The sequence below is a fragment of the Sphaerodactylus townsendi genome, linkage group LG08 (genome assembly GCF_021028975.2).
Source record: "Sphaerodactylus townsendi isolate TG3544 linkage group LG08, MPM_Stown_v2.3, whole genome shotgun sequence".
NCBI lineage: Eukaryota > Metazoa > Chordata > Lepidosauria > Squamata > Sphaerodactylidae > Sphaerodactylus > Sphaerodactylus townsendi.
Window position 1 is genome coordinate 53807661 of NC_059432.1, and position 15488 is coordinate 53823148.

Sequence of the window (15488 nt, forward strand, 5' to 3'; positions counted from 1 at the left end):
GCTTTGGGTTCAGTGATGTGAGTTTTGTGGTGCATAAGGAGATTGTTGAGATCACTGTTTTGTGGTGCATAAGGAGATTGTTGAGATCACTGAGGCTAAGGAGATTTATTTACTTACAGGTTGGTTTTAAAGGAACAAACTATCAACACAGGACTCCAGGTAGACAAAGTAGAAACCTGGCTGAGGCACAACAATTTAATCCGGTTGTGAATTCAGAGGATAGTTAGACTTTTCTACAATGCTTTCAGGCACAGACTTTTACTGACTAGCCACTAGGTTGACTAGCCACAAGATTCCACCCACACCAGTCTGTCCTTTACCCAGTGTCAGACTACATTGCACAAGGTCTGAGCATCACCAGAGACAAGCCAGAGCACTCTCTTCTGTCCCAAAGATAGAGCTGAACTGCTTTGCCACGCTACCAGGCAGAACTATCCTTCACTCTGCTCTTTTTTCTGAGTCAGACCTAAGCTGTTGAGATGAGCAGAACACAACTCCCCCTTCTCCTGTATCCCCTCCAATATCTCATTCCCTTCCTCAAAGATGACTGGATGCTGTGGGGTCATCTGAGTGGCTGATTTCCCCTTCAGGGACAGGACAGCCTCCTGTCTGACACACTCTGCCATGGATTATGACAACTATGTAGATGAAAGTCATGGAGTGGGGGAACCCATGATGAAGGGTGAAACTCACTGATCAAGCTAAAAGTCAGATAAAATCCAATCTATAGCTTTTATACTTACTGGAAGATGTTTTCCATCAGGGGAGAGACAAACAGAAGACACTGTAAACAGTTGCTTTTAAGATTCAGAAGATGGTTTTTAAATGCTGAGTGCCTTCCAGCATTATTCATAATTGATGAAGTCATAAATCACCTGCAAACATGTGGTTAGATGAAGCAGAGATTGTGTGAGTAGTAGAAAAACAGCTGGTTTTCTAAAAGTGCATGAGTACATAAACTGCTTTAACAAGCCCCTTCAGTAATTCTGATGTGCATAGCTGTAAAAATAAGCTACGGTTTGAAATAGCCAGGCAATAATTTTCTCAATTTAAGAACAGCAAACAACCAGAATCAGCCATAGGAGTCTGGACATGATACAAAATGCTGATGTTCCCAAATCCCAGTGACTCATTGAGGCTTCATGCGCAGAACTGCAACTATGGCTACACTAATCAACTTGCCATCTCTCTGTGAGTGTGTCCTTACTAATGGCCAAAGTTCTTGTATCTCCCCCCCCCCCCAATTTCACTTCCATGGAGAAAGCAGCTCCTATAGCAAAACTGACATCAGATCAAGTTCAAAGGTTTGGATTTAATCTCACAGAGAACATCCTTGCTTTTATGTCACAGGAAAAGGAACAAGGTCATATCTTAATTTAAAAAAACTCAAGCCATTCAGTCGTTACCAGAGGCGTAGCTCCAACGGAGTAGTGGGGGGTTGCGCGCGATGCACCAGGTGAGCATCCCTGCAGGGGCATGGCAAGGGCGGAGGATGCACCAGTGCACCGGGCATTTTTCCCCCTCGCTCCATCCCTGGTCATTACCAATACAATATGTGGTTGCCAGCTCTGAGTTGAGAAATTCCTGGAAAATTTAGGCTTGGAGCCTGGAAGGGGCAATATTTGCAAAGGAAAAGGACTTCAGCAGGGTATAATGCTGTAGAGTCCATCCCCATCATTTTCTCCAGGGTTACTGGTCTCTGTAGTCTGGAGAAAAGTTATAATTCTGCAATATTTTCAAGCCCAACTTGAAGGCTGGCAATCCAAAGAAGCTTCCTGCACAGAAAAGCTAGCTGACCCACACAGTATCCCTTTAAAGCAGGGGTGTCCAACTGTGGCCCTCCAAATGTTCACGGGCTTTGATCCCCATCAGTCCTTGCCAGCATGCTGATGGGAATCATAGTCCATGAACATCTAGAGGCCCATAGTTGGACGCCCCTGCTTTTAACACTACCCAGCTTTTAAGTTCTGCCCTTCTGAAAACAATATATCTCTGTAACTGCTGATGCTGAGAGAGGCAATGAGGGAGAAGGAGGAAGTGGTCTCAAAAAGGCATTTCAAAGTCATATAATGCCAATTATTGCTCAATCAAAATATTTTTTTAATAAAGCCATGAAAAGGGTATTGAAAAGACTGGAAAATAAGTTTTTACCTGCAGTTTGTTGGTTTCTGCTGCAAAGAAGAGGGGGATAAGACATAAATATACAGAACAGAAATGTGGAGAATGTATGGAAGGAAGAACCAGTCTCCTACCCCTCCTCCATAGCTGGTGTGCCAATACCTCTATTCCAGTTCACAAATGAAAAGAATGCTGCAATACATTTTAAGTGAGCACTGAAACATGGGGAAAACACTGAAATAAAATACTTCGGGGTTAACATCTGGATTTTCTTTGAAAACAGTGAGTCAATGTGTATATTAATGTTTCAATAGCCTGTGCAGTATAATGGTTGAAGTACTAGACAAAGGCAAGGAAGACCCAGTTTCAAATCTCTACATGCCACAAAACTTTCCAGGTAATCAGTCATTCTCGGTCAGCCTTGCCCATCTCACAAAGATACTGTGAGTATGAGATGGAGGAGTCAAAATCTGAGTATGCCACCGTGAACTTCTGGAAGAAAGGGTGGTACAAAAATGCACTAAACAGACCATTATACATCGTTTAAGAAGCAAAGACATTATGCTTTTATTTTTGTTTTCCTGAGGATCACCACATGCTGAATAATGGATGGGATGGCACAGAAGTAGAATAAAGGGGGGTGAAGTTCAAAATGTTTGATAAAACATTGCATGACCCTATCAATGCATTAAAACATTTACTGGGTGTCTAGGCTATGTGACAAACACAATCATGTCGATGACTGCAGTTATGGAGACATGCCCTGAAGTCACTTCTCTTCTGTAGACAGTACTAAATGATTACAGGTATGAACAAAGAGAATATTCAACCAATGTTAAATAACCTGCATTCAGTTCTGAGCTGCTGATAAGAGAAGCTTCAGACCTGCTAACTGAATTTCCTTTTAGTAGTCTTACCCTCGCTTAATGCCTTTTCATAAAAGGCAAAATGCCAGGGAAGCACTCAGCTGTGAGTTCTGCAGTTACTAGGCCATAGTCTTCAAAGTATATCAGTGTGATTGCTGTGTCAAAGAAGATTTATTTGCCATTTAGACTTCCATAGCTCACAAGCAGCAAGTAATGGAAAAAAGGATGTGACTCAGAGGTTTTGCCTTTAGGATGCCCAAGGGGGAAATTGACCCTTGGATTTGTCAGGCTCGGTCTGTGACTACAGAGGTCACCAAGTGCAGTTGGGGAGTGGTGAACAGGACAATAGGGAGAGAAAATAAGGGACTGGGTATGCTTGGTTCCTGGCCTAGCCAGAATTTTAGCCTAAGCAAGCAAATCAACAGACCCACACTGTCTCCCAGACCTCCCTCGCCAGCGACCAGCAAGGACTTGGCAACCCTAATTGTTATTTCTTCATTTATTGTATTGGTACTGTGCCTTTCTTCTCAGAAGGGACCCAAAGCAACTTACACTCATTTTCTTCTCTTTCATTTTATCCTCATAGCTATTCTATGAAGTAGCTGGTTGTTGTGGGTTTTCTGGGCTGTGTGGCCATGGTCTGGTAGACCTTGTTCCTAACGTTTCACCTGCATCTGTGGCTGGCAACTTCAGAGGTGTATCCAGTGGACACAGTGTACAACAGACTTCTCTATGTAATGCACCTCTGAAGATGCCAGCCACAGATGCAGACAAAATGTTAGGAACAAGATCCACCAGATCACGGCCACACAGCCTGGAAAACCCACAACAACCAGTTGAATCCAACCGTGAAAGCCTTCAACAATCTATGAAGTAGATTAGACTGGCAGTATGTGAATGGCCCAAGGTCACCCAGCAAGCTTCCATGCCAGAATGGGGATTCAAACTTGGATCCTAGAGTATCTGACACTGTACTGCACAGGCTCTCAACTTGTTGAGGATGTATTACATAGGTCACCATGGTGATGTGGGGGAGCAGCAGCCCCACTTTGTTCCAATAGACTTAGTCTGGAGTAACTCTTCATAGGATTGCGCTGTTGGCATGATAGCTAACCTGTAAGACAATTTTTCAAACACTGGGGATTGTTCCCCTGTTTGCTATATAGATGTTCATTTACCTTTATAATCCCATCTCCTAAAGTACAGGATGGCAAACAACTGTTTTGAATTATAAAAGAGATACTAAAAACACATCAAATAACTGCTGCAGAGCAATCCTGTGAGGAATTACTTGTGCCGAAGTCCCTTGATTTAAATTGGCTTAGACTGTAGGAAATCTGCACAGGGAAAAACAGTGTTTTAAAGCATAGGTGTTAATATTATGTGGTAAATCATTCTCTGAATGTAACTCTCAACAGGGTAACTCTCAACAATTCTGTTGGCTGCAGAGCCACTAGAGTTAGGGAAAGAAAATGCAGGCTGAGCCACGTAGGAAATCTAGGTTGGTGCCTTGACTTGCTTCCCCTCTTCAATACTAACAAAAATCATTATGATAGTTTACCTCTTCTCTACCGAAGAAAGCCAATAGTAAACTAGTCAAAAATGTCAATAGTGAATTCTGCACCAAACAAATGAATAGAATATTTGCAAATCAGAAACCCATATTTTGTGAGGTGAATCTATGATAAAAACCAGGTGCACAAATTTATGCTAAATGAAACAGGGAATCTTGGACAGAGGAAAGTGTAGTGGGAATTAAATACCGGAGAAAGCAAACACCACTTCCTTATGTCATTTTCTCTGAATGCCCTTTTTCCTTTCACTGTTCACTTTCCCCTGCTCTCTCCTTTTGATATGCTATAGTGTGAATTGTAAGAATCAATCTGTGCTGTGTAGAGGATGCTCCCTTGGGAGGTTGTGGGGAGGGGGGAATATAACCTTCTGGTCCTTTCCAGGCCCGGGATTCAATTATTTTAAATGCTGGGGAGAAAAGCTGTGAAACCCTGAGGTCAGTGTTCATTGCTGTAGTCCATCATCCAGTAGCCTGCACCTGCAATTCATTCTTGTGATGAAAAGCATCACATCAGTTAAGACCTATTACTAGACTTGTCCAAGGATGTGGCTGAGCATATCCTTCCAATAGGGAAGAACTAAATAAATATTTCCAATATTACAATTTTTTAATGATAGGAGTGACTTATAGGTAGGTTTTTCAAATGAAAATTGTATCACTGAAAGCTATCCTGAATCAAGAGGATGAAGGGCTAGAACTGAGGCATGGGGCACAAAGTGTTTTTAAAGGCTCCACTTTTGCTCTCAGACCCTTTGAGCCATAAACTGATTATTCTGGGGTACATTATTCGTCCTTAGTATTCTTACCTGGGAAAATATCTGCTAGCAAGGTTCATTTTAATGTGAGTAAAGGCATTCTTGTAATTACCCATCTACTACAATTGCATCGCGTTTGAACGAGTCCACAAAAGTACATACTGGAAGGAGTAAAATTTTGTTAACGTTGTTCTAGTCTAGACACCTGCTTTGCTGCAATAGATTAACAGGGCTACCTCTCTGGAATTACCAGAGTATTTGGTATTAGAGTATTTATTTCATTAATTTCATTAGTTCATGGTATAAACCAGTGGTTGCCAACCTGGGGTACGTGCACCCCCTGGGGTACATGTCAGAGTGTTTGGGGGTACATGAAAAAATTATGTAATAGGTCTGCTAATATCACCAGACAACCCAAGGGGGATTGCCTGGATGACAGGGTACTAACCAGACCTCCCACATCCACCCATGGCATTGGATGCTTCTGGGCTCAGAGGGAGACTAACAGAGAACTATGTAGTGGGAGGTGAGGAGGGTAGGCACCTTAAAACCTAAAATGCTGCAAATCTTTAGGCCAGTCCTAACCCAATGAGCCAGCTAGTGGGTGCTGCCATCTGCTTCTTCTGACTGATACCAGAAGGTGTGGGGGTGGTCTTAAATTCAGAGCAATGTGTCTTTAACCATTTTTCAGCGTCATCTTACATTCAAAGTTAACTTTCTTTTCTGTAAAATTATATTAAGAGTCTGTCATACTCTCTGAATTGTTATTAAATACTAGCAATAAAGCCAATTGTATAGAAAAATACCACAAGTCCTAGAAAACATACAGTCTCAGGGCAAGAGAAGTGGACAGGGCAATCTACAGGACATGGCACCCAGTGGAAACACTGAAATTGCATCTCCCCAAACATCCCAGTTTTGCCAAAAAGGGGCAGCGGGGTGCCTGTGAAGATGGAAAGAGTTCTCCCTATCTCCATAGCCAGTCCTCCATTTGCAAAACTGAATCCCAGCTTTGTAAAGTGTGGAGGGGGGGGGGCAGCAGAGTGCCTGAATAGATGGGGAGTTCTCCCCATCTCCTCAGGCACCCCTCCACCCCTGTTTGCAAAGCTGGATCCTTTTGGACTTATGAAGACACCCCTTTTATAAAAACAACAAGTTTATCATCTCTTCCATAGATGAGTTAAAGGGCTTTTGTTTTGACAAGGAAGTGTTTCACAGCTGAGCTGTATTGCAGTTCCCTTAAGAACTGTTACAATATGATCCACGCACAAGGCTACAGAACTGGCAGGCTGTTTCTGGTGAAAGAGGTGAATTGATTTTATTTAGGAGAGACACACTAAACCCTGGGATATCTGAACGCTTTACCACATTGATAGAACTATTTAAAGTATGGATTTCACTTGTTTAATTCCCCTTATTTCTCCAATCCAGTAAGCCTTTGAGATAAAGTTAGCTAATCTATGGATTCTACCTTAATCTTCTTACAGAGAAGAGGGCTAAGGACTCCCATTTCTGTCCACTAGCTTCAGGTTCTCCTCCTTCAGTACTGGCTCTAGCTTCTGTCCCTCTGTCCCCTCTTTCTCTCTCACACACAACCTAATCTTCCTTTTCCTGCTCACTGCTGCTTTCACTTTCTTTGTACTGCCAATTTTTGGGTGACATTTTGAGATGCTACCCATCCCAAATAGTTCTGAAAGGCCCATTATGCATAGAATGCTTATCTCAAGGCTCTTCAAAGGCTCTTCAGTGTGCAGTCTGCTTGCAGTGGTGTCTGCTTTTTTCACATGAGGAGACACTCCCTCCTGGCCACGCACTTTTTCTGTAGAGAACTGACCAGACCTGGTTCTCCACCCAGCAAGTGATTCTTAAAGGCACAGATATCAAAGGCACTAATTCTAAACAGATCTCATTACACTGGGTGGTCAAAATTGCTGGCTCAGCCTTTAAACTGCACTTTTATCCATATTTCTGTTCCAAAAATAATCCCCCCATGAAAGAGCAAAGTAATTCCCTGGACCACATGCTGCCAAACAGAGACAGAGCAAGGGGAGACTGTGCCCATGCCACCTTCCCCTGCCCTACTCCGGAATGCCCCCGCCTTGCCCCCTCCATGGCCCGGCCATGCCTCCACTGTGGCTCTACCCAGGCCTCATGCACCCCTGCCCCATGGGCACTACGCCCCTGCTGCCAAAGATGGGGACATTGTAAGCCCTAATAGAGCTGATATTCTCCCCTACCCCACACTTCCTGCAACAGCTGCCGAGAAGACAGAGAGGCTTGTTATTTTTCAAGTACTCTCTGTTCTATCTATTGACATGAAAATGCAAAGGTCAGTGTGTTTTAACTAAGCCTTTGTAAGTTACTTCTTTTCTTTTCTTTAACTTGAAAGACCCAGCAACATGAAAGGGTGTGTATGAAGGGGAAGGTATGCAAAGTGGCGCAAAGGAGAGGGAAGGCTGCAGAGGGAAGGGAAGGGAAGATCTCTGGGGCAAAGATGTGCCCATTGGCAAATCTCCCTGCTCTGGCGGGGAAGCAAATTATAAGTTGTGCTAAAAGTGGCCTCGCTTGCCCCAGAAAGAAAAGAAAAGAAAAGCAGGGCTCCGGGTCTGTACAAGAAATCTTGCTGCAACTGACATTATATCCCATTGCACGCCAAACACCTTGTGCATAATCAACCAAAGTTTGGCCTTTGGTGACATCAACAAAATCTGTTTGCTTTTCAGATAGTTAACTCTCCCAACTGTGATTATTCAGCAAACCTCAGTTTCTGTAAGCCTCCGTGAGTGTCCCCCATTGCACTGATAGAAGCATGGAGTCCTCCTCTTTGCAACTAGATATAGAGATGATAAAATCATTTCACCATCCTCACAGGATAAGGGGCTTACTACCTGACACAATTATTTCTACATACACTTGCTCTTCCACCTGCATGATTTTATTCAACTTTCCTGTAACAAAGAGGGTGGAATAATGATTGCCTGGCAGCCAGGCACCATAAATAGCTGAAGAATTGAAAGTCTACAGTGTGAATGAGGTTTTGCAATTGGTAGAACTCAGTATTTTCCAGCTTAGTCCTGGAGGTGGAAGGGCAAGGGCCTTATTTAAACAGGTCTAAAACTATCAGGCAAACACAGTAGCAGGTTGCTTCTGTGTTCATATTTCCTCAATGTATTGACAAAGGCTTTCACGGCTGGATTCAACTGGTTCTGGTGGGTTTTCCAGGCTTTGTGGCCGTGGTCTGGTGGATTTTGTTCCTAACGTTTTGCCTGCATGTGGCTGGCATCTTCAGAGGTGTATCACAGAGAAAAGTCTGTGATATACCTCTGAAGATGCCAGCCACAGATGCAGGCGAAACGTTAGGAACAAAATCCACCAAACCACGGCCACACAGCCCGGAAAACCCACCAGAACCAGTTCCTCAAACTCCTTATTGTTTAATTTGTTAATGTTTAATTGAACAGTGCCTGTAGTCGTACCCACGAGGTCCCAGGGAAGAGACGACAAGCGGAGATTTCATCTGGTGGAGAGAGCCAGCAAGCAGGAAGCGCAGGATCCCGTGATCCTGGCAACTCTGCCGTGCGCTCGCCCCTCACACCTTTTATGAGGGTTTCAATGGGGGCGTGTAAGAGGGGTCGGGCAGGCGGGAGAACGGGAGGTCGGGAGATCGGGAGAGCGGGAGATCATCATGTGATGCATGATCTCATCGGGCTGCTACGTGCGGGAGGAAGCATCCATGTCTGGGCCTAATCTTCACCTGAGGGCAGGAGCCTTTGTGTCCCTTTGTGTGGGACACCTGGTGACCGCGAGTCAGGCAGTTCATGACCCGTGACTCATGGGGGAACGGGGGTTGGGGGAGCGTGTGCGCCCGGAAGGCCGTAGCCGGCGCCGGCATGCCTAGCGCTCCTTCTACGGTTCTGCCGGGTTCACGGGCTCACCCCTACATCGCCCGTGTTCAAAAACAGCTAATTAAGCTCACTCTAAGCTCACCTTTCCAAGAACTAAACATAATTTTTGTGTGATCAGCACAAATTTGTAAATGCATTCACTGATATAACTGTATGATTGAATAAACTGGCAATAATATATGGATTATCACCAGCAGAGGGCATCAGTGCACAAGTGTCATGATTATTTTTGCATAACTGCTATCAAATATTTATTAAATTGGAAAGATCATTGTTTTAGTAGTGCCAAAATGTGAAATGTTTAGTTTCAGAGAAAATTAGTTTTTGAAACAAAGAGATTTTTTTTAAGTGAAAGCTCTTGTGTACACACTGGCATAGACAACTTATAGTATTTAAGTAGGTCTTGAAAGAGGTAATCAAATACAAAAACATACTCAAGGGTGTATTTTGATTCTCATCCCTCATAAAAAAAGAGTGTGGAAATAGCAGAATAGATCACTGCAACTGGAATAGAATCAAAGTCCTATGCTAAAGTCTCATACACTAATTGGCAACCTCTCCGTTGTTGTTATCTTGTGAACTGTAATAGTTAAGTGTTTGAAACCAAAAGTATGTTCAGACTTACAGTTTCCAGTCTCCAGGAGGAGCAAGGAATTATCCCAGAATGACAACTGATTTTCCAGACTACAAGGATCAGTTCCTCTGGAGAAAATGGCAGTTTTGGTAGGAGAAATCTATTACATCCCTGCAGAATTCCCTCTTCAAACTGCCATTCTAAAGCCTTGCTCCCAGAATTTCCAAACCCAGACTTGGCAAACCTATCTAGGAAAAATGGAGAAGCTGTGTAAATAATCCAATTATGATAAAACTGCTGATGGCTCAGGAGGAAAATAATTCGTGTGTATACCCTGAAGATGGCAGCATATTCACACATTTTGAGGTGGGCTCTATCAGTTTTCATCATCTACTGATGCCTGTTAACTCCTCTTGCAAAAGTAAGATAAGGCATTATAAGGGAGTAAGAAATTTATGTGAGCTCAAGACCAATATGAATAAAAAACAAAACTGGATCAGTCTTCTTTTCTTTGACAGTCCGATTCTTTTCCCATTCACAAAATATATGTGGAGAAGGTAATTAGATTTTCCAGTCCTTCTTAAGGTGTGGTAGCTACTAATTTTAAATGATGGAATGACAGAAAGTTTGAGACAAAGGTATTAACTGTACTTAAGAGTATTTGCTGTGCCTAACTGAAAAGAATACAACAGCTCAGTCCTGTGCATCATTATGTGGGTCTAAATCTATTGATTTGCAGTATTAGTTGTGCCCAACTCTGCATCAAATAGGGAAGAAATCATACATATTCCAAAGAGAACATTACAAGATTATCTAGATTATGATAAGGTAATTTGTTATCTAGAAAAATGTTACAAGGCTGATCAGCCATTACAAGATGATCAGCCGTCAAGAATTTGCCGAGAATAAAGCATGCAACTGACTTCATCATTATTATTGTTATAAATGTATTCATTATACCCCAATATTCATTGGAAAGTTCAGGGTGGCTCATAGTGAGCTCCTGGTGTCTCTAAGTGGTGGATGAATCCTCTTTAGCTCAGTCTGGAATCAAATCAGTATTTATAAGCTTTTTTTAGTAAGCATTTTACGGCCCTGGCCCCTGCCTGGTGGAACACACTTCCATCAGCTGTGCGGGCCCTGCGGGATCTTAGTGATTTCCACCGGACCTTTGGGGAGGCCAGCCACGGACGGATTGGATACCCCCCTGCTGTGTGCGGCACCATCATCGGCATTACCTATGTGACATCTCTTTGGTATTGTCTGTCCCCTCCTGGCCTTGGGATCGGGCGCCATCATCATTAGTTTCATCAGTTTCATCTTTATTGGATTTAGATTGCTGCTATTTTCTACTGAGTTGCGTTAGAAATTTTAATTATTTATTAATTATTTATTGTGTACTATTGTTTTTAGTTATTGTTCTGTTGTACACCGCCCAGAGCCCTTTGGGAGTGGGTGGTTTATCAAGTTCAATTAATAACAACAACAACAACAACATGAGGACTGAAAGCTGGCACAACAAAACACTGCACAGCCAATTTCTGGAGAAAATCAAAGACAAGGTGGATAACGAAAAGACCTGGCTGTGGCTAACAACTGGAACTCTGAAAAAGGAAACTGAATCCCTGATTTTAGCCGCCGAAGAGCAAGCCATCAGAACAAATTCGATCAAGGCCAAAATCGAAAAATCTTCAGATGATGCAAAATGCAGATTGTGCAAAGAAGCTAATGAAACTGTAGATCATGTCCTCAGCTGCTGCAAAAAGATTGCCCAGACTGAGTACAAACAGAGACACAATTCAGTGGCCAAGATGATCCACTGGAATTTATGCAAGAATTACAACATAAGAACAGCTAAGAACTGGGTGGGGAACATTGTCCAGAGAAAGTAATGGAAAATGAGAAGGTCAAGATCCTGTGGGACTTTCGAATCCAAACGGACAAAGTGTTGAAACACAATACACCAGACATCACCGTGATCGAGGACAAGAAAGTGACCATCATCGACATAGCATTCCCCGGTGACAGCAGGGTCATTGAAAAAGAACACGAGAAGGTCACTAGATACCGCGATTTGAAAATCGAGCTTCAGCGTCTATGGCACAAACCAGCTGAGGTCGTCCCAGTGGTAATCAGCATGCTGGGTGCCATCCCAAAAACACTAGGGCAGCACTTGAAACATCTTCTAATTGACAAAATTAACATTTGTCAAATTCAGAAGGCAGCCCTGCTGGGATCCGCACGAATACTACGTCTATACATTACAACTTCCTAGGCCTCTGGGTGAGGCTCGAATTGTGATGAAGGCCAACAACCAGTTAAAGATCTGGCAGCTGTGAAATCTACAATAATAATAATAATAATAATAATAATAATAATAATAATAATAATAATAATAATAATAATAATAGTAGTAGTAGTAGTAATAGTAATAGTAATAGTAATAATAGTAATAATAATAATATATCCAAGAAGTGGCAGTTAGAATAAGGCTGACAGGAACTCCTGAGGAGCCTTAAGTGTGTGCCCGCTCAGTCTGTGCAAGCTACCGTTACATCATCCTTCCACCATATCTAGATCTAGGTCTTCTTGAAAGTCCCTTCCATTCAGCTTCCAAATGATAGTGAGGTAACACTGCAAAGGACATTTTAATTGATTTGTCATATTATTGTCTTTTGATTCCTGAGAGCTGCCGTGTAGTTTTTCTTTTGCTGAAATGTAGGATTAAAATCTATGTAAAATAATAAAAGCTCTAAAAAATGTAGAAGGGCCAGAAGTAACCACAGAGAACGGTGAAATCAACAAGAGATGTAAGGAATCTGCTTTAGTATGAATAAAAGCCACCATGAGGAGAGTAATGAGACAGTAAGAAATCACACAGGTAGAGATAAAGAAGGAGACAGGCAAGATTACAGCAGACCGCTTCTGCACAATCTGCTCAGCCACCTCCTGCTGAGGCAGGATTGTGTGGCCTGGAAGTATTTATAGAATTATTCAGGTCAAAAGATTAGACTTGGGGTTAAAGTTATAGCTCCATCTAATGCACACATGTTATTTTTAGAGTCTACTCTCTGCTGTTCTTAAAAGCTGCAATGGAACTTAAAGGAAGAAATGCATACAGTTCCCAAGCTGCATAGGACTTTAGGACTTTAGAGATGAACACCAGCACTTTGTGTAATGCCTAGAAGACAATGTGAAATCAGTATAGATACCAAAAGACAGGTGTAATACTGTTTCTGTCAAGGGATGGACTGCTGCAGCTTATGTCAAGAGTAAATGACACGTCTCAAAATTTCCATGGAAAGAACAATGTTGCTTGGTCCTAGATTAGATATACTGGATTGCATATTTCCATTTGAAGGAGACGAAACTCCTGCTGCAGTCTGTCTTGTCTGGATTCATTATCACTTAATTGACCTGTTCACCATGGTGAGAATCTATGATCTTCTTGATCCTGTTCAGGCAGCAGCATGGGAACAACTTCCACATGACAAGCATTTGAATAATTTGACCATGTAGGCAGAGCCAATGACATGTTTGTTTGTCTCCCACTGAGGGAAAAAGCTACACATGTGAGAAAGACTGGTGTCATCGGCTTTGTCCACACGGTTGAAGCATTCAAACATTTACGACCCTGAATTTTGGGACTACACAAGAGAGAATGGCTCGCATGTATTGATGATTTAAGATTCTTTTAAAAATTGAACCTTCTGTGCTTGTTTTCTCTGAGAAGAAGCACTGCATTTCAAGACACGGATGATTTATTTGCAGTTAGCAAATGGGCAGTATTTTGAGTCATATTGTATAGGTGCAGTTGGTGGCTTTCAGCATAGAGGGTAACTAAGTAGTCATTGTTGGTGCTTGCTTACAGTGTGCTGGCTTGGCTGGAATGAATGCGTCCCGGATCAACATAAACAAGCCTTGCATAATTTTAAAGTCTAGTGCACTTTCAACTATATGGGCTGCTTGCCTTTTCTGCTTGGGCAACGGGCACCATCCATTAAGAGAGAGTGACTGTCATATTAAGAACTTCCTGGAGCCAGCTGTAGTTCCCAGATAGCAGAGCAAGATCATGCAACATATATATGGGATCATATATATGTTACCATTAAATAATACTTGATTACTATTTAGTCAAGCAGGCAAAAAGGCTGCAAGCTTAGTCAGCTGAGCCGCACAGCTTCCTTCCCAAACACCATCCCAGCAAGGAAAGCATCTCCGCTGTAAGGTTTTCTTTTGTCAGACAGGTTTGGTTTGTGGTAGATGTGGACTGCAGCAACTGCGGGAAAGCTTTGTAATAATCTTACTAACTGCACAGAATTGCAATACAATTTAGACCAGCAGTGTGGCCAATTACATTTTTTGTGTGTTCAAGGGTACTGCTCACAGTTGCCAACAAATTGCAACTGAACAATAGAGGACTGCCCATCTTTCCTCTCAGTTGTTCTAGTTCTGTATGTGCAGCAGGCACAGAAAATATGTAAAAAGACTGTGAAGTATAAGAACTTTTTTTAAAAGTCAAATAGCCCAATCCAAGAGGGCGTGAACCAAATCCCCCCTCTGGATGCAGTGTGGGCTTATGCTGTCATAAGCACACTTATACTGGTGCCTGGTCACTGCATAGCCCTGGGACACCCAGCCACGGTGCCCAGCTTTCCACTGGCATTTCCCCACTGCCCCCAGCAGCATTGGCATTATGGGGGCATGGCAGGTGCATTCCTGGTGGTGGAGTAGACCTTACTCAGCTTCTATCACCAGTTTTGCCCCCTTGTGCAGCAAGAAAGGCCCTAGGAATGGGCAGAGCTGAGCTGGAGTGGCACTGTGCCCACCACATGACAGCTCTGGATTGGACTGTTATTTTTTTTCTGATCGTGAATAATGAATAATAGCCGAGTAATTTCCAACCCAATTAAAGGGAATATTTTAGGATCAAAAGATATTTATGTCTCACTGGAATATTAATCACAATTTCTTGTCATCACAAATGGGTTTTGGTTCTCAAAAGTATCATGATGAGGCTTTTGTTTTCCTTTTTAACACTCACTAAACTTTGATTTTAGCACTGAGTTACATTGAGAGCAATCCTAAGGTGGTCCATTCAGTGGGGGTTACTCCCAGTAAAGATTTCTTAGTATTGAACTGAATATCACTTAACATTTGTGTACCATTACATCATTCAAATAACAATCACAATCAGAAAGATGATACAGTTCAGGCAAAATGTTCTAAGTGTCAGGCATTGCTCAGCCTCACACACGTTAAAGGGGTTTATCCCGGTTATGCAATTGACAGATGGCAACAAACAAGAAGAGCTTGAGATTTGTTCCTCTCAAGCATGCTGGTTATTTGTGAAGAAACATTAGGTAATCTTTTCCCCTTTAAAACCTCTCCCACCCCTCACTATTTGTAGCTTTTAATCAATAACAAAACTTTTATTCCTACCAAAGCAAAGATGTAATTTCCGCAGGTTAAAAAAAGCAAAAGCAGTTGGTCAAAAATTATTAAAGAGGATGTACTCAAGTCTCCAGGCTCTGTTGGATAACTGAACCTCACCAGAGGGGAGGGGAGCTCAAGGCTACCCCTGTAACATCAGAAGTTGTGGTGAGGATTTGTTAATAAAATGGTGCAAAAGCCAACCATATAAATCATGAAAGTAATGGACAAAATTTAGAAAGGAGGACTTGTTCTCTATAAAAC